This window comes from Heterodontus francisci, unplaced genomic scaffold, assembly GCF_036365525.1.
Source record: "Heterodontus francisci isolate sHetFra1 unplaced genomic scaffold, sHetFra1.hap1 HAP1_SCAFFOLD_228, whole genome shotgun sequence".
Lineage (NCBI taxonomy): Eukaryota > Metazoa > Chordata > Chondrichthyes > Heterodontiformes > Heterodontidae > Heterodontus > Heterodontus francisci.
The window spans coordinates 2,967,531-2,986,762 of NW_027140510.1; positions in this window are offsets into that span (position 1 = coordinate 2,967,531).

Here is a 19,232-nt window from a genome sequence, read left to right on the forward strand (position 1 = left end):
TCAGGAACTTGGGGCATAGTCTAAAAATATAAACAGTGGCCACTTTGACTTCATCCCATCGTGTCGTATGTACATTCTCACATATAGCAGGTATAGCAGCACATATATAACAGGATAGCAGGTATAACTGTAGTTATAGTATTCAGCTGAAAATTGATCAGTTACATTGTTATTTCAGTCCATATTTACAGTACACACGGTACCTTACTGTTGTAATAAAGTCATATAGTGTCTATTCATCCCACTGGGGCAAAATGTCACTGGCTCAACATTCTCACCAAATACTAAAGCATTCCACAATGCAAGACTCACAAATTCAACACAAGTTTCCTTTTCTGAGTCTCGCTGGTCTGTTCTGATTCTCTGAGGGATTACTGATGCTTATCCTCCACATGAGCAGTCGTCCTAATCCCGTGTGCCTGTCCTGCTCCCAAACCCGGCATCCGCTTACATTAAGGCAAGTGATACAGGAGCGTCTCAGTGACTGAGGCAGGTGAGTCTTGAGGCTGAGCCGGGGACAGTGAGTGACCCGGGTTAATCCGACACTCGAGGGACAGTTTCAACTGAACTGTACTCTGTATCTAACCCGTGCTGTACCTTCTCTGAGAGTGTTCGATGGGGCAGTGCAGACGAGGAGAGTTATTCCTTACCCATTTTAAATATAGAGAAGTGAATATCCAAGAGATTGTTTTAACTGTGATGAGGGTTTCTGCCTCTACCATCCTTTAGAGTCATAGAGAGATACAGCACTTATACAGGCCCTTCGGCCGCCCCGCCCGGCCATCAACCACCCATTTTATACTAATCCTTTCAGGCAGTGAGTTCCAGACACCCACCAGCCACTGGGTGAAGAAACTATTGATGTGTTTCGTTCTGTTAAGTTTGATGTCAATGTTTCCCCAGGATGTTGACGCTGGGGGATTCAGCGATGGGATAATGCTTTGAATGCCAAGGGGAGGTGGTTGGATTCTCTCTTGTTGCAGATGGTCATTGCCTGGCACTTGTGTGACGTGAATGTTACTTCCCACTGGTCGGCCCAAACCTGAATGTTGTCTGGGTCTTGGTGCATGTGGCTCTGGATTGCTTCATTATCTGAGGCAAAATACTGTGGATGCTGGAAATCTGGAAAGCATCGAGCTGAATCACTAACTCTGTTTCTCTCTCCACAGATGCTGCTTGACCTGCTCAGTATTTAAAGCACTTTCTGCTCACTTTTTGGTCCCTAATACTCTATCCTTATTTATCCTCTTGCTCTTCATGTATTTATAAAACATCTTTGTGATTTCTTTGTTTTAATGGTAATATTATTTTCCGGCCATTACTTTGCTCTCCTAATTTGATTTTTAATTTCACCCTTGTACTTTCTACACTCCTCTCAGCTTTCTGTGGTATTGAGCTCTCGGTATCCGACATAAGCTTCCCTCTTGTGCCTTATCGTACCCGGTTTGATCCTTGACATCCAAGGGGCTCTAGATTTGGGAGTACCACCCTGTTTGTCTTTGTGTGAACATATTTGTTCTCAACCCTCAGTAACTCTCACTGCTCTGATACTGATTGACCTTCAAGTAGCTGTTTCCAGTCCACTTTGCTAAAATCCCCCATCTCTGGATCGACCATCCCCTCTGCTCCCTGCAATGGACTCTCACATCCTTCTGAAAGTGTGGTCACCAGAATTGGATGCAGTATTCTGGTCGAGGCCTAACCAGAGGTTTATAAACATTCAGCATAACTTTCATGCTTTTGTATTCAGAATCTCTATTGATGAAGCCCAAGATCCCATATGCTTTGCTGCCTACTTTCTCAATATGTCCTGCCACCTTCAAAGATGTATGTACATGTATCCCCAGGTCTCTCTGTCCCTGCACACTCCCTAGAACTGGGCTATTAAGTCTATATTCCCTCTCCCTATCCCTTCTGCCCATCTCACATTTCCCTGTATTAAATTCCTTCTGCCACTTGTCTGCCCATCCCACTCACCTATCTATGTCCTGTTGGAGTCGATTGGTGTCACCTTCACTGTTTGCATCTCCTCCAAGTTTGTCATCTCCCCCTCTATCTCTCTCTCCCCCTCTATCACCCTCTCCCCCTCTATCTCTCTCTCCCCCCTCTATCTCTCTCTCCCCCCACTATCTCTCTCTCCCCCCACTATCTCTCTCTCCCCCCTCTATCTCTCTCTCCCCTCTCTATGTCTCCCTGCCCCCTCTATCTCTCTCTGCCCCCTCTATCTCTCTCTGCCCCCTCTATATCTCTCCCCCCTCTATCTCTCTCCCCCCTCTATCTCTCTCTCCCACCTCTATCTCTCTCTCCCCCCTCTATCTCTCTCTCCCCCCTCTATCTCTCTCTCTCCCCCCTCTATCTCTCTCTCCCCCCTATCTCTCTCTCTCCCCCCTCTATCTCTCTCTCTTCCCCCTCTATCTCTCTTCCCCCTCTCTGTCCCTCCATCTGTCTTTCCCTCTCTGTCACTCCCTCTCTCTCCTTCTATCTCTGTCTCTCTCTCTCTCTATCCCTCCATCTGTCCTTCCCTCCCTGTCACTCCATCTCTCTCCTGCTCTCTCTGTCTCTCACTTTGTCCCTCCATCTCTATTTCCCTCCCTGACACTCCCTCTCTCTCCTTCTATCTCTCTCTCTCTGTCCCTCCACCTGTCTACCCCACCCCCCCCCCCCCCACACCGTCACTCCATCTCTCTCCTTCTATCTCTGTCTCCCTCTCTGTCTCTCTCTCTATCTCTCTCTCTATCCCGCCATCTGTCTTTCTCTCTCTGTCACTCCCTCTCTTTCCTTCCATCTCTGCCTCTCTCTCTCTGTACCTCCATCAGTCTACCACCCCACCCCCCGTCACTCGATCTCTCTCCTTCGATCTCTGTCTCTGCCTCTCTCTGACTCTCTCTCTATCCCTCCATCTTTCCTTCACTCCCTGTAACGCCATCTCTCTCCTTCTCTCTCTGTCTCTCCATCTCTGTCCCTCCATCTGTCTTTCCCTCCCTGACACTCCCTCTCTCTCCTTCTCTCTCTGTCTCTCTCTCCGTCCCTCCATCTGTCTTTCCCTTGCTGTCTCTCCCTCTCTCTCCTACTATCTCAGTCTATCTCTCTCTCTCTTTCCATCTGTCTTTCCCTCCTTGTCACTCCCTCTCTCTTCTCTCTCTGTCTCGCTCTCTCTCTCCGTCTCTCTCTCTCTGTCTCTCCATCTGTCTTTCCCTCTCTGTCACTCCCTCTCTGACCTTGTATCTCTGTTTCCCTCTCTCTATCACTCCATCTGTCCTTCCATCTATGTCACTCCATCTCTGTCCTTCTCTCTCTGTCTCTCACTCTGTTCCTCCATCTGTCTTTCCCTCCCTGTCACTCCCCCTCTCTCTCCTTCTCTCTCTGTCTCTCACTCTGTCCCTCCATCAGTCATTCCCTCCCAGACACTCCCTCTCTCTCCTTCCATCTCTGCCTCTCTCTCTGTCTTTCCATCTGTCTTTCCCTCCCTGTCACTCCCTCTCTCTCCTTCTATCTCTGTCTCTCACTCTCTGTCTCTCCATCTGTCCTTCCCTCCCTGTTACTCCATCTCTCTCCTCTCTCTGTCTCTCACTCTGTCCCTCCATCTGTCATTCCCTCCCTGTCACTCTATCTCTCTCCTTCCATCTCTGCGTCTCTCTCTCTCTCTGTCTCTCCAACTGCCTTTCCCTCTCTGGTTGACTAACAGGAAGCAGAGAGTGGGGATAAATGAGTGCTATTCTGGCTGGCAATCAGTCACGAGTGGTGTGCCTCAGGGATCGGTGTTGGGACCACAATTATTTACAATTTATATTGATGATTTGGAGTTGGGGACCACGTGTAGGGTGTTAAAGTTTGCAGATGACACTAAGTTGAGTGGCAGAGCAAAGTGTGCAGATGACTGTGAAACTTTGCAGAGGAACATAGATACATTGAGTGAGTGGGCAAAGGTCTGGCAGATGGAATACAATGTTAATAAATGTGAAGTTATTCATTTCGGTAGGAGTAACAGTAAAAAGGATTATTACTTGAATGGTAAAAAGTTGCAGCATGCTGCTATGCAGAGGGACCTGGGTGTCCTTGTGCATGAATCGCAAAAGGTTGGTCTGCAGGTACAGCAAGTAATTAGGAAGGCAAATGGAATTTTGTCCTTCATTGCTAAAGGGATTGAGTTTAAAAGCAGAGAGGTTATGTTGCAGCTGTATAAGGTACTGGTGAGGCCGCACCTGGAGTACTGTGTGCAGTTTTGGTCTCCTCACTTGAGAAAGGATGTACTGGCACTGGAGAGGGTGCAGAGGAGGTTCACTTGGTTGATTCCAGAGTTGAGGGGGTTGGCTTATGAGGAGAGACTGAGTAGATTGGGATTATATTAATTGGAGTTCAGAAGAATGAGGGGGGATCTTATAGAAACTGAAATTGAAATATTATAGAAATTGAAATATTCTTCTGTCACTCTCTGTCCCTTGGGCAGTCCGTTTGTGTGTGTGTCTGTGCATGTCGGTCTCTGTGTCTGTGTGTCTGTGCATGTCGGTCTGTGTGTGTGTTTGTGTGTGTGTGTGGTTCTGTGTGTGTGTGTGTGTGTGTGTGTGTGTGTGTGTGTGTGTGTGTGTGTGTGTGTGTGTGTGTGTGTGTGTGTTTCTCTGTGTGTGGGTGTGTGTCTGGCTGTCTGTGTCTATGCCTGTTTCTCTCTCCTCTCTCAGAACCTCAGTAAAACTCCACATACATCAATTTGCTATTTTAATTTGGCTGCTTTTGGTGATACCACAACTGCAGAGGGTGCACTTCCTTCTGCAGACTGGTAGGAAACCCATATCCCGCTCTTTAACGACATATTCTGTCTGCTTTGTATACTAAATTGATGAATCCCTAATAATTGATCAAATCTGACATTGATTACTGTTTGAAAGTCTCCAGGTTTACTTTCCTCCCAGGGCTGATTAAAAGTTCGAGTTTACCTCAGTGTTTTGGAGATATCAAACCCTGATCCCACACCCAGTAAAGTATTTTACATGATGGGACGCTGCAAATGTTGTTATACTCAGTGCGCACGGTCCCTTCATGTTGTAATAAGATGTTATAATCTCTATTCAGATAACTCTCATGCCACAGGGGCAAAATTTCACTGGGTCAACATTCTGACCAAACACTAAAACATTACAGAAAGCGAGGCTCACAAATTCAACACAAGTTTCCTTTTCTGTGTCTCGCTGGTCTGTTCTGATTTTCTGTTGGGTGACATCAGCCTAGATTTTGTGTTCAGACCTGAACCCACAAACGTATAACTCAGAGGCAGGATTATTACCCACTGAGCTACAGCTGGCTCCAATGTTCCCAGAAAATTTAGTTGTTGTGCACGGCAATTTTTTTTTGACCCATGTGCAGTCCCTTTATATTTTTAAGAATCTTCGAAGACGTGTGTTATTTATCACGGAACAGGACCTGCGTGGCACCTTCCAGGCTGCTGCACACAGCTTTGCAGGAACACTGACCGACACTCTCCATCCCAATCTCTTCCTCTCTGGTAATCTCTCCCCATTGCTATCCTTCCCTCTCTCTGTTATTCTCTCTCTATATCTATCCCTGTCTTTCTCACTGTTACTCTCTCCATCTGGATGGAGGAGGAGAAAGAGAGGCATATATAGAGGCAGCTTTACTCGGTATCTAACCCCACACTGTACCTGTCCTGCGAGTGTTTTATAGAACAGAGAGGACAGAGATTTGCTCTGTAGATAACTCCATTCTGTACTTGGCTTGGCAGCATTTGAAGGGACAGTTTAGACGGAGCTTTACTCTGTATCCCTGGAATTTTGAAGTGTAAGGGGTGTTTAGTTTAGTTTAATGTAGAGATTCAGCACTGAAACAGGCCCTTCAGCCCACCGAGTCTGTGCCGACCATCAACCACCCATTAATACTAATCCTACACTAATTCCATATTCCTACCACATCCCCACCTGTCCCCATATTTCCCTACCACCTACCTATACTAGGGGCAATTGCTAATGGCCAATTTACCTATCAACCTGCAAGTCTTTGGCATGTGGGAGGAAACCGGAGCACCCGGTGGAAACCCACGCAGACACAGGGAGAACTTGCAAACTCCACACAGGTAGTACCTAGAATTGAACCCGGGTCGCTGGAGCTGTGAGGCTGCGGTGCTAACCACTGTGCCACTGTGCTGGGTGAATTGATCAAAGTTTACAAGACAATACTGGAAACTGATGGGGTAGATAGAGAGAAACTCTTCTCACTGGTTGGAGGAGTCTCGGACGAGGGGCACAGTCGAAAAATCGAACATTAGTCAAAGACCCTTTCAAGGGTGAAATTTATTAACACTTCTACACACAAAGGATGGTGGAATTTTGGAATTGTCTTCCACAAATAACCCCTCCCTATCTCTGCAATCTCCTCCAGCTCCACAATCCACCAATATCTCTGATCCTCTAATTCTGGCCTCTTGAACATCCCCAATTTGAATCGTTCCACCATTGGTGGCCGTGCCTTCAAGCTGCCAAGGCCCTAACTCTGGAATTCCTTTCCCAAACCTCTCCATCTCACGAACTCTCTTTCCTCTTTGAGGATTCTCCCTCAAACCAACCTCTGACCAAGTTTTTGGTCATCTGGTCTAATATCTCCTGAAGTGACTCGGTGTCAAATTTTTATTTTCTTGATTCATTTGTTGGATGTGTGCGTTAGTGGCCAGGACAGCATTTATTGCCCATTCATAATTGCCCTTGAGAAGGTGGTGTTGAGCCTCCTTCTTGAACCGCTCTAGTCCATGTGGGGTAGGTACACCCACAGTGCTGTTAGGAAGGGAGATCCAGGATTTTGACCCAGTCACAGTGAAGGAGCAGCGATATAGTTCCAAGTCAGGATGGTGAGTGACTTCAGGGAAACTTGCAGGTGGTGGTGTTCCCATACGGGTTTCCTGTTTGTTTGCTCTCTCTCCCCCTCCTTCTTTCTAGACCTCCCTGTCCTCCTGTCCCTCTGTGTTATGAGAACCTAAGAACAGAAGGAAGTGGGTGCAGGAACAGAGAGACCTGGGGATGTGTGTGCACAAATTGAAGGTGGCAGAGCTAGTTGAGAAAGTGGTTAAAAGGCATATGGGATCCTCGGCTTTGTAAATGGAGGCTGAGAGTATAAAAGCAAGGAGGTTATGATGAAGCTTTATAAAACACTGCTTCATCCTCAACTAGTATTGTGTCCAATTCTGGACACCGTACTTTCGGAAGGATGTGGGGGCTTTAGAGAGGATGCAGAAAAGATTCACGAGCAAGGTTCCAGGGATGAGGGACTTCAGTTACGTGGATAGATTGGAGAAACTGGTGTTGTTCTCCAGAGAGAAGAGAAACTTGAGATGAGATTTGATCGAGGTGTTCAATCATGAGGGGTCCTGACAGAGTAGATGTAGGAGTAGGAATGCAGCACATAGGACATTCCAGACCCATTTCTGTTCAGTGTTTACTTAAACAAGCGAATTGACCATTTAATATTTTTAACTTACTTAACCCTTGTGTTCCCACAAAGATCAAGCTAGTAAATTCAACAGTGTCCACTTTGACTTCATCCCATCGTGTCTTATGTACATTCTCACATATAGCAGGGATAGCAGCACATATATAACAGGATAACAGGTATAACTGTAGTTATAGTATTCAGCTGAAAATTGATCAGTTACATTGTTATTTCAGTCCATATTTACAGTACACACGGTACCTTACTGTTGTAATCAAGTCAGAGAGTGTCTATTCATCCCACTGGGGCAAAATGTCACTGGCTCAATATTCTCACCAAATACTAAAGCATTCCACAATGCAAGACTCACAAATTCAACACAAGTTTCCTTTTCTGAGTCTCGCTGGTCTGTTCTGATTCTCTGAGGGATTACTGATGCTTATCCTCCACATGAGCAGTCGTCCTAATCCCGTGTGCCTGTCCTGCTCCCAAACCCGGCATCCGCTTACATTAAGGCAAGTGATACAGGAGCGTCTCAGTGACTGAGGCAGGTGAGTCTTGAGGCTGAGCCGGGCACAGTGAGTGACCCGGGTTAATCCGACACTCCAGGGACTGTTTAAACGGAGCTTTACTCTGTGTCTAACCCGTGCTGCACCTTCTCTGAGAGTGTTCGATGGGACAGTGCAGACGAGGAGAGTTATTCCTTACCCATTTTAAATATAGAGAAGTGAATATCCAAGAGATTGTTTTAAGTGTGATGAGGGTTTCTGCCTCTACCATCCTTTAGAGTCATAGAGAGATACAGCACTTATACAGGCCCTTCGGCCCACCCAGTCTGTGCCGGCCATCAACCACCCATTTTATACTAATCCTTTCAGGCAGTGAGTTCCAGACACCCACCAGCCACTGGGTGAAGAAACTATTGATGTGTTTCGTTCAGTTAAGTTTGATGTCAATGTTTCCCCAGGATGTTGATGCTGGGTGATTCAGCGATGGGATAATGCTTTGAATGCCAAGGGGAGGTGATTGGATTCTCTCTTGTTGCAGATGGTCATTGCCTGGTACTTGTGTGACGTGAATGTTACTTGTCACTGGTCGGCCCAAACCTGAATGTTGTCCGGGTCTTGGTGCATGTGGCTATGGATTGCTTCATTATCTGAGGCAAAATACTGTGGATGCTGGAAATCTGGAAAGCATCGAGCTGAATCACTAACTCTGTTTCTCTCTCCACAGATGCTGCCTGACCTGCTCAGTATTTAAAGCACTTTCTGCTGGGATCTCAGCTGAAGATGGTTGGGCTGAGGACACGACCCTGATAAACTCCTGCAATGAAGGCCTGGGACTGAGATGATTGACTTCCAACAACCAAAACCATCTTCCTTTGTGCTCGGTATGATTCCAACCAGTGGAGAGATTTCCCCCGATTCCCACTGACTTCAGTTTTACTCGGGCTCCTCGATGTCACACTCGGTCAAACGCTGCCTTGATGTTAAGGTCAGTCTCTCTTCCCAGCAGCAGACAGGAGTGAATCATTCCCTTTGACCCATTGTGTACTGAAAATGCTCTGTTTCTTCACAGCTTGATACAGGACTGTACACGGCCGATTAATGTAGCCCATCAAACACTCCGAGAGCAGCTTCAGCACAGCTTAGGAACAGAGTACAGTTCCTTCAACATTCTCTGTCTCTCCCTCCTGCTATCTCTGACACTAGGAGAGAGACAGAGGGAGAGAGGGTTAGATATGAAGGCAGAGAGAGGGCTGTGGAGAGGGACAAAGTTGGAGAGAGAGAGGTTGTTGAGGTGGATGAAAAGGATAATGTAAGATATATTAATTTGATGTAATCCTTCACTGCTGTGTACACAAACATATAAGAGATAGATATGGAGAGAAAAAAAACATCATGTGAGGGGGAAATGTAGATGAAGTTGGGGCCCAGGCATATACGTTTGATGATCCAGAAGGAATAGCCTCCATTTTAAACATCCAGCAAGCTATTCCACTGTGGGAGCCATCACACCCAAACAGGCATAGACACACACACAAACACACAGAAATACCCACACAATGATATTGGTTGTGCAAATTTCATGCTGGCTTATTGGTTAATTTTTAAATCTGTAATTGATAGATTCTTGTTAACCAAAGGTATTAAGAGATAAGGGGCAAAGGCAGGATATATGGTGTAAGTAACATCACAGATCAGCCAAGATCACATTGGATGCCGGAACAGGATTGTGGGGTTAAATTGCATCCTCCTCTTCCAATATCCCCTGTTAAATATCCTTCTTTCTCTTTTAGTCACCCTGTCAGTCTATGTCTCTCTGTTTCTCTCTTTCTGTCTCTATCGGACAGTGTAGAGTGAGATTCACTCTGTATCCACCCCATGATGTTCCTGCCCTGGGAGTGTGTGATGGGACAGTGTAGAGGGAAATTTACTCTGTGTCAAACCCAACATTGTGCTTGGCTTGGGAATATTTAATGGGACAGTGTAGCTGGAGATTTACTCTGTATCCCTGGAATTTTGAAGGCTCAGGTGTGATTTGATGATTGTTTTCAAGATAATAAGGGAAACTGATGAGGTAGACAGAGAGTAACAATTCCCACTGGCTGCAGAGTCTAGAACATGGGGGCATAGTCTAAAAATATAAACCTCGTCTAAAAACCTTTCAGGAGTGAAATGAAGAAACACTTCAACACACCAGGTGTGGTATCAGTTTGGAACTCTCTTCCACAAACAGCAATTGATGCTGAGACACTTGTTAATTTTTAAATCTGAGTTTGATAGATTTTTGTTAACCAAAGGTATTAAGGGGCAAAGATAGGTACATGGAGTTAGATCACACATCAGCCATGAGCTCATTGAATGACAGAACAGGGTTGAGGGGCCAAATGGCCTCCTCCTCTTCCTCTGTCCTACGACAAATATCCTGCTATCACTCTCTGTGTCTTGGTCTCTGTCTCCCTCTTTGTCTCTCTTTCTGTCTGTCTGTCTGTCTCTCTCTCTCTCCTCTCATCTGTGGAAATCCACACACATCAGTCAGCCATTTTAGGTTCATTTTCAGTGGCCATTTTATGTTCCCACAACACTGGGACATTTATCGCTGTCTATCCCAAACCATCTCTCTTTGTAGTCTATTTGTGTCCTCCTCACAGCTTATTGTCCCACCTAACCTAGTATCTCTCTCCTTTGCTCCGTCTCACTCACGCACTCTCCCCCCTCTCTCACCCCCCCCATTTCTCTCTCCCCCCATTTCTCTCTCCCCCCACCCCCTGCAATCTCTCTTTAAGTGTCCTGTTATCACATCCTTTATTATAGATTCGACCATTTTCCCTATGACTGATGTTAGACGAACAGGTCTTTAGTTCCCTATTTTCTCCCTCCTTCCTTTTGTAAATAGTGGGGTTACATTTGCTACCTTCTAATCTGTCTCTCTCACTCTGCCTCTCTCACACTGCCTCTGTCCCTCGCTTTCTGACTTTCCCCCCTCTCTCTCTCTCTATCTCTCCCTCTCTGTCTTTTTCTCTCTCTCGCTCTATCTCTCCCTCTCTCTCTCTCTACCTCTGTCCACGTCTCAATTTGTGCCTCCCTCACACCATCACTCCCTCTCTCTCTGTCTCTCTCTATCTTTCTGTCTGCCTCTCTCTCTCTCTCTGCCTCTCTCTCTCTCTGCCTCTCTCTCTCTCTCTCTCTCTGTCACTCGCTCTCTCTCTTTCGCTGCCTCTGTCCACGTCTGAGTTTGTGTCGACTCCACACCATCTCTCTCTCCCTCTCTCCCTCACTCTCTCTCTCTCTTTCTCCCTCTCTCCCTCCCTCTCTCTCTCTGTCTCTATCTCAGAGTTACAGCTCAGATGATTAACCTCTTTATCCATGTGTTATGAACACGGGACTTTGTCTCTCTCCCATTTTCTAGGATGTTGCCAGGACTGGAGAATTGTAGCTGTGAGGATAGGCAGGGGTTGTTGTCCTTGGAACAGAGAAGGCTGAGGGGAGATCTGATTGAAATGTCCAAAATGTTGAGGGTCCTGGATGGAGTGGAGGTGAAGGGCAGAGAACCATAGCAGAAAGGTCAGTGACGAGGGGGCATAGATTTAAAGTGATTGGCAGAAAAATTAGAGGGGAGTTGAGGAAAATCTTTTTCACCCAGAGGGTCGCGATGGTCTGGAACTCACTGCCTGAAAGGGTAGTTGAGGCAGAGACCCTCAACTCATTCAGAAGGAGTCTGGATCGGCACATCAAGTGCGGTAAGCTGCAGTGCTCGGACCAAATGCTGGAAGGTGGGATGAGAATAGGTTGATCGTTTTTCGGCTGGCACAGAGAGAATGGGTGAAGTGGCCGCTTTCAGTGCCTTAAAATTTCTATGTTGCCCTCGCCAACTCGATTTTACCCTCTGTTACCCTCTGAATCTCAGTCTCTCCCTCTCTGTTACTCTCTGAATCCCAGTCTCTCCCTCTCCGTTACCCTCTGAATCCCAGACTCTCCCTCTCTGTTACCCTCTGAATTCCAGTCTCTCCCTCTCTGTTACCCTCTGAATCTCAGTCTCTCCCTCTCTGTTACCCTCTGAATCCCAGTCTCTCCCTCTCTGTTACCCTCTGAATCCCAGTCTCTCCCTCTCTGTTACCCTCTGAATTCCAGTCTCTCCCTCTCTGTTACCCTCTGAATCTCAGTCTCTCCCTCTATGTTGCCCTGTGAATCCCAGTCTCTCCCTCTCCGTTACTCTCTGAATCCAAGTCTCTCCCCCTCTGTTACTCTCTGAATCCCAGTCTCTCCCTCTCTGTTAACCTCTGAATCCCAGTCTCTCCCCCTCTGTTACCCTCTGAATCCCAGTCTCTCCCTCTCTGTTAGCCTCAGAATCGCAGTCTCTCCCCTCTGTTACTCTCTGAATCCCAGTCTCTCCCCCTCTGTTACTCTCTGAATCCCAGTCTCTCCCTCTCTGTTACACTCTGAATCCCAGACTCTCCCTCTCTGTTACCCTCTGAATCCCAGTCTCTCCCTCTCTGTTACCCTCTGAATCCCAGTCTCTCCCTCTCCGTTACCCTCTGAATCCCAGACTCTCCCTCTCGGTTACCCTCTGAGTCCCAGACTCTCCCTCTCTGTTACCCTCTGAATCCCAGTCTCTCCCTCTCTGTTACCCTGTGAATCCCAGTCTCTCCCTCTCTGTTACCCTCTGAATCCCAGTCTCTCCCTCTCCGTTACCCTCTGAATCCCAGACTCTCCCTCTCCGTTACCCTCTGAATCCCAGTCTCTCCCTCTCTGTTACCTGACCAGAGCTTTATAAATGTTCAGCACACCCTCTCGGCTTTTGTACTCACTGTATACAGTGAAATGCTCCATCCATCAATATTGGCGACCACGCTCTGGAAGTGGTTCAAGAGTTCACCTACCTAGGCTCAACTATCACCAGTAACCTGTCTCTAGATGCAGAAATCAACAAGCGCATGGGTAAGGCTTCCACTGCTATGTTCAGACTGGCCAAGAGAGTGTGGGAAAATGGCGCACTGACACGGAACACAAAAGTCCGAGTGTATCAGGCCTGTGTCCTCAGTACCTTGCTCTACGGCAGCGAGGCCTGGACAACGTATGCCAGCCAAGAGCGACGTCTCAATTCATTCCATCTTCGCTGCCTTCGGAGAATACTTGGCATCAGGTGGCAGGACTATATCTCCAACACAGAAGTCCTTGAAGCGGCCAACATCCCCAGCTTATACACACTACTGAGTCAGCGGCGCTTGAGATGGCTTGGCCATGTGAGCCGCATGGAAGATGGCAGGATCCCCAAAGACACATTGTACAGCGAGCTCGCCACTGGTATCAGACCCACCGGCCGTCCATGTCTCCGTTATAAAGACGTCTGCAAACGCGACATGAAATCGTGTGACATTGATCACAAGTCGTGGGAGTCAGTTGCCAGCATTCGCCAGAGCTGGCGGGCAGCCATAAAGACAGGGCTAAATTGTGGCGAGTCGAAGAGACTTAGTAGTTGGCAGGAAAAAAGACAGAGGCGCAAGGGGAGAGCCAACTGTGCAACAGCCCCAACAAACAAATTTCTCTGCAGCACCTGTGGAAGAGCCTGTCACTCCAGAATTGGCCTTTATAGCCACTCCAGGCGCTGCTTCACAAACCACTGACCACCTCCAGGCGCGTATCCATTGTCTCTCGAGATAAGGAGGCCCAAAAGAAGAAGAAAGAAAAGAAGTATACAGTGTAAATTGTGGTATTCCCCAGGGGTTTTGATTAGGACCACTGATCTTATTGATATATGAATGACTTAGACTGGGGTAAACAGGGCATAACTTCAACATTGTGCCATTTGCAATGTAATAAACAGTGAAGGGAATAGGAGTAGACTTCAGGAGGATAGAGGCAGTCTGGTGAAATGGTCAGACACATAGCAGGTTAACTTCAATGCTGAGAAATGTAAAATGATGCATTTTGGAAGGAAGGCTGAGGAGAAGCGATATAAACTAAATGGTACAATGTTAAAATGGGTGCAGGGACAGAGAGATCTGGGATTTCATTTGTGTCACTTTTTACATCTAAAAGATTCAATTTGGGGCTTGGAATCTGAGAGTTGAATTTAGCTTCATCCTGAAAAGTGTTAGTAAACGTGTTGGGAAATGTGTCAAAAGCTGTTTCCATTCAGACATTCCTGCATTGTGGAAGTGTGAGCTATCTTTGCAGAGACATGAAATAGAGTTGTTTGAATGGACCTGCAGGTTTTAGTTGATGCAATAAGGTGAGAATTTGAATTGTGTCCCTTCCAGATACACAGAATTGAAGGTATTTACAGAACACCACATGAAGTAGTTTACCAATGTCTGACAAACTTCAAAGACTTCAAACACATGGAAGAAGAGGAGAAGGGAACAATATACAAAACCTCAGTCAGTCAGACAACAGCAGGAGGAAAATGAATCTCTTTTTATGGGTTTTAATTTGAAGGCCTGAGCTGATGATTGAAAAAGCAGGAGTTCAAATCCCACGCTGGGCTGTTGTGAATTTGAATTCTATTTTTTCTTTAAAAAAACATAAATCTGGAGTTAAAAAGCCTCTAGGTTGGAATGATTCACTCCTGTCTACTAATGCAAAGCCTGTGTGTGTCTCAGTTTGCTGTATTTATTAATGATTTAAGATGATGTGGTAGAATGCAACATACCCAAGTTTACCAATGACACAAAAATAGGCAGCATTGTAAGCAGTGTAGCTGGAAGCAGAACATTGCAAAGAGATATTAATATCTTAAATAAATGGGCAAAACTGTGGTAGATAGATTTCAATGTCAGCAAAAAAAGACTAGAACAGAGTACTTTATAAATGGTGAAAAGATAGAAATACTGGAGGTTGAAAGAGACTTTGGGGGGGTCCATGTCCATTTGAGTGCAGTGTAGATTTACCAGAATGATAACTGGACTCCAAGGGTTAAATTACGAGGTGATATTACACAAACTAGGGATATATTGCCTGGAATTTAGGAGGATCAAGGTGATTTGTTCAAAGATGTTGAGATATTAAGGGGAACTGATGGGGTAGTTTGGGAGAAACTATTTCAGCAGCTTGGGAACATAGGAACAGGAGTAGGCCATTCAGCCCATCGAGCCTGCTCCGCCATTCAATACGATCCTGGCTGATCATCCACTTCAATGCCTTTTTCCCAGACTGAGTTTCCACAGCCCACTGGAGTAGAGAATTCCAAAGATTCACAACCCTCTGAGTAAAAATCCGCCACTCCAGGCTAAAGGTGGTAGTAGTTTGGAACGTGTCTTCTGCAGGCAAACATTGATGCAAAATCAATTGTCATTTTTAAATCGAAGGTTGATCTCATCAAATTCCTTTTGAAAATTGAAATATTCTTCTTTCGCGCTCTGTCCCTGAGTCACTCTGTTTCTGTGTGTGTGTGTGTGTGTTTCTGTGTGTGTGTGTTTCTGTGTGTGTGTGTGTGTTTCTGTGTGTGTTTCTGTGTGTGTGTTTCTGTGTGTGTGTTTCTCTGTGTGTGTGTGTTTCTGTGTGTGTGTTTCTCTGTGTGTGTGTGTGTTTCTGTGTGTGTGTTTCTGTGTCTGTGTGTTTCTGTGTGTGTTTCTGTGTGTGTGTGTGTTTCTGTGTGTGTGTTTCTCTGTGTGTGTGTGTGTTTCTGTGTGTGTGTTTCTGTGTGTCTGTGTGTGTCTATGTCTGTTTCTCTCTCCTCTCTCAGACCCTTTGTAAAGCTCAACATACATCAGTTTGCCATTTGAAGTCAGCTGCTTTTGGTTTCACCGCATCTGCAGAGGTTACACTTCCTTATGCAGGCTGGTAAGAAACCTGTATTCCGCAGTTGGCTCCAATGTTCCCGTGAAACTTTAGATGTTGTGCGTGCCCAGTTTTTTTAACGTGAGCTGTCCCTTGAAATCTTTGAAGAATCTTTGAAGACGTGTGCTATTTATTGTGGAACAGGATCTGCGTGGGACCTTTGAGGCTGCTGCACGCAGATTTGCAGGAACATTGACCAACACTCTCCATCCCAATCTCTTCCTCTTTCTCTCTGGTACTCTCTCCCCATTGCAATCCTTCCCTCTCTCTCTTATTCTCCATATCTATCCCTGTTCTTTCTCACTGTTACTCTCTCCATCTGGATGGAGGAGGAGTAAGAGAGGCATATACAGAGGCAGCTTTACTCTGTATCAAACCCCACAGTGTACCTGCCCCCTAGTTCTTGACTAGGGGGAACATCCTCCCAGCATCCGCCCTGTAAAGTCCCCTCAGAATCTTGTATGTTTCAATAAGATCACCTCTCATTCTTCTAAACTCCAATGAGTTTAGGCCCAACCTGTTCCACCATTCCTCAAAGATAACCCCTTCATCCCAGGAATCAGCCGAGTGAACCTTCTCTGAACTGATTCCAATGCATCCAGGCCTGACCATTTATCCACTTTCAAAGCTGCCAAACACCTTCATATTTCCCCTCTCACTCTGTTTATCCCATCCAATATTTCACACTCCTCCTCTTTAACTACAATATCTGTATCGTTCCCACTCTTTTATAAAGACGGACACAGAGAATTCATTAAGAACCATGCCCACATCTCCCACCTCCACAGGTAGGAAGAAGGAGGAGAGGCAATCTAAACTAAAGGATATAGTTATAAAGGGGCTAACATTCTCTGCCTCTTCCTTTGCTCTAATATAATCCTTGATTTCTATCATTAACAATGGTTGGAACAATTAACTGAGGTTCTGTCAAGGCTTACTCACATTCTTTATCTGTGTCTCTCTGTCCCAGAGAGATGGTGAAGAAACTATTGATGTGTTTCGTTCTGTTAAGTTTGATGTCAATGTTTCCCCAGGATGTTGACGCTGGGGGATTCAGTGATGGGATAATGCTTTGAATGCCAAGGGGAGGTGGTTGGATTCTCTCTTGTTGCAGATGGTCATTGCCTGGCACTTGTGTGACGTGAATGTTACTTGTCACTGGTCAGCCCAAACCTGAATGTTGTCCGGGTCTTGGTGCATGTGGCTCTGGATTGCTTCATTATCTGAGGCAAAATACTGTGGATGCTGGAAATCTGGAAAGCATCGAGCTGAATCACTAACTCTGTTTCTCTCTCCACAGATGCTGCCTGACCTGCTCAGTATTTCCAGCACTTCCTGCTGGGATTTCATTATCTGAGGAGGTGTGAATGGAACTGAACACTGTGCAATCAACAGTGAACATCCCCACTTCTGACCTTACGATGGAGGGCAGGTCATTGAGGAAGCAGCTGAAGATGGATGGGCCGAGGACACTACCCTGAGGAACTCCTGCAGTGATGTCCTGGGACTGAGATGATTGACCTCCAACAACCACAACCATCTTCCTTTGTGCTCGGTATGACTCCAACCAGCGGATTCCCACTGACTTCAGTTTTACTCGGGCTCCTCGATGTCACACTCGGTCAAACACTGCCTTGATGTTAAGGTCAGTCTCTCTTCCCAGTAGCAGACAGGAGTGAATCATTCCCTTTGACCCGTTGTACACTGAACAAGCTGTGTTTCTTCACAGCCTGATACAGGACTGTACACGGCCGATTAATGTAGCCCATCAAACACTCCCAGAGCAGGTTCAGCACAGCTTAGGAACAGAGTACAGTTCCTTCAACATTCTCTCTCTGTCTTCCTCTCTCTGTCTCTCCCTCCTGCTATCTCTGACACTAGGAGGGAGACAGAGGGAGAGAGGGTTAGATATACAGACAGAGAGAGTGCTGTGGAGAGAGACAAGGTTGGAGAGACAGAGAATGCAGGGTCGATTGAAAGGGAGAATGTAAGAGAAATTAATTTGATGTAATCCTTCACAAACATTTAAGAAGTAGGTATGGAGACAGAAACATCAGCAGAGATCTCTGTCTCTCCATCTGTCTTTCCCTCCCTGTCACTCCCTCTCTCTGCTTCTATCTCTGTCTCTGCCACTCTCTCTGTCTCTCTCTCTGTCTCTCCATCTGTCTTTCCCTCCCTGTCACACCCTCTCTCTCCTTCTATCTCTGTCTCTCTATCTCTCTGCCTCTCCATCTGTCCTTACCTCCCTGTCACTCACTCTCTCTCCTTTTGTCTCTGTCTCTCCATCTCTCTGTCCCTCCATCTGTCTTTCCCTCCCTGACACTCTCTCTCTCTCCTTCTATCTGTATCTCTGCCTCTCTCTCTCGCTGTCCTCCATCTGTCTTTCCCTCTCTGTCACTCCCTCTCTCTCCTTCCAACTCTGCCTCTCTCTCTCTGTCTCACCATCTGTCTTTCCCTCTCTGTCTCTCCTTCTCTCTCTCTGTCTCTCCATCTGTCTTCACCCACCCCTCACTCCCTCTCTCTCCTTCTATCTCTGTCTCTGCCTCTCACTCTGTCTTTCTCTCTGTCCCTCCATCTGTATTTCCCTCTCTGTCACTCACTCTCTCCCTCTGTCCCTGTCTCTCTATCTCTCTATCCCTCCATCCATCCTTCCCTCTCAGTCACTCACTCTCTCCTTCTGTCTCTGTCTCTCACTCCGTCCCTCCATCTGTCTTTCCCTTCCTGACACTCCCTCTCTCTCCTAATATCTCTGTCTCTGCCACTCTCTCTGTCTCTCTCTCTGTCACTCCTTCTGTCTTTCCCTCTCTCTCTCTCCGTCTTTCTCCTTCTATCTCTCTCTCTGCCTGTCTCTCTGTCTCTCTCTCTGTCCCTCCATCTGACTTTCCCTCTCTGTCTCTCCCTCTCTCTCCTTCTCTCTCTGTCTCTCCATCAGTCTTTCCCTCTCTGTATCTCCCTCTCTCTCCTTCTCTCTGTCTCTGCCTCTCCCTCTCTGTGCCTCCATCTGTCTTTCCCACTCTGTCACTCCCTCTCTCTCCTTCTATCTCTCTCTCTCTCTCTGTCTCTCCATCTGTCTTTCCCTCCCTATCACTCCCTCTCTCTCCTTCCATCTCTGCCTCTCTCTCTCTCTGTCCCTCCATTTGTCTCCCCCCCTCCACACCGTCACTCCATCTCTCTCCTTCTATCTCTGTCTCTGTCACTCTCTCTGTCTCTCTCTCGATCCCTCCATCTGTCTTTCCCTCCCTGACACTCCCTCTCTCTCCTTCTCTCTCTGTCTCTCACTCTGTCCCTCCATCTGTCTTTCCCTCCCAGTCACACCCTCTCTCTCATTCCATCTCTGCCTCTCTCTCTGTCTCTCCAACTGCCTTTCCCTCCCTGTCTCTCCCTCTCTCTCCTTCTTTCTCTGTCTCTCTCTCTATCCCTCCATCTGTCCTTCCCTCCCTGTCACTCCATCGCTCTCCTTCTCTCTCTGTCTCTCACTCTGTCCCTCCATCATTCTTTCCCTCCCTGTCATTCCCTCTCTCT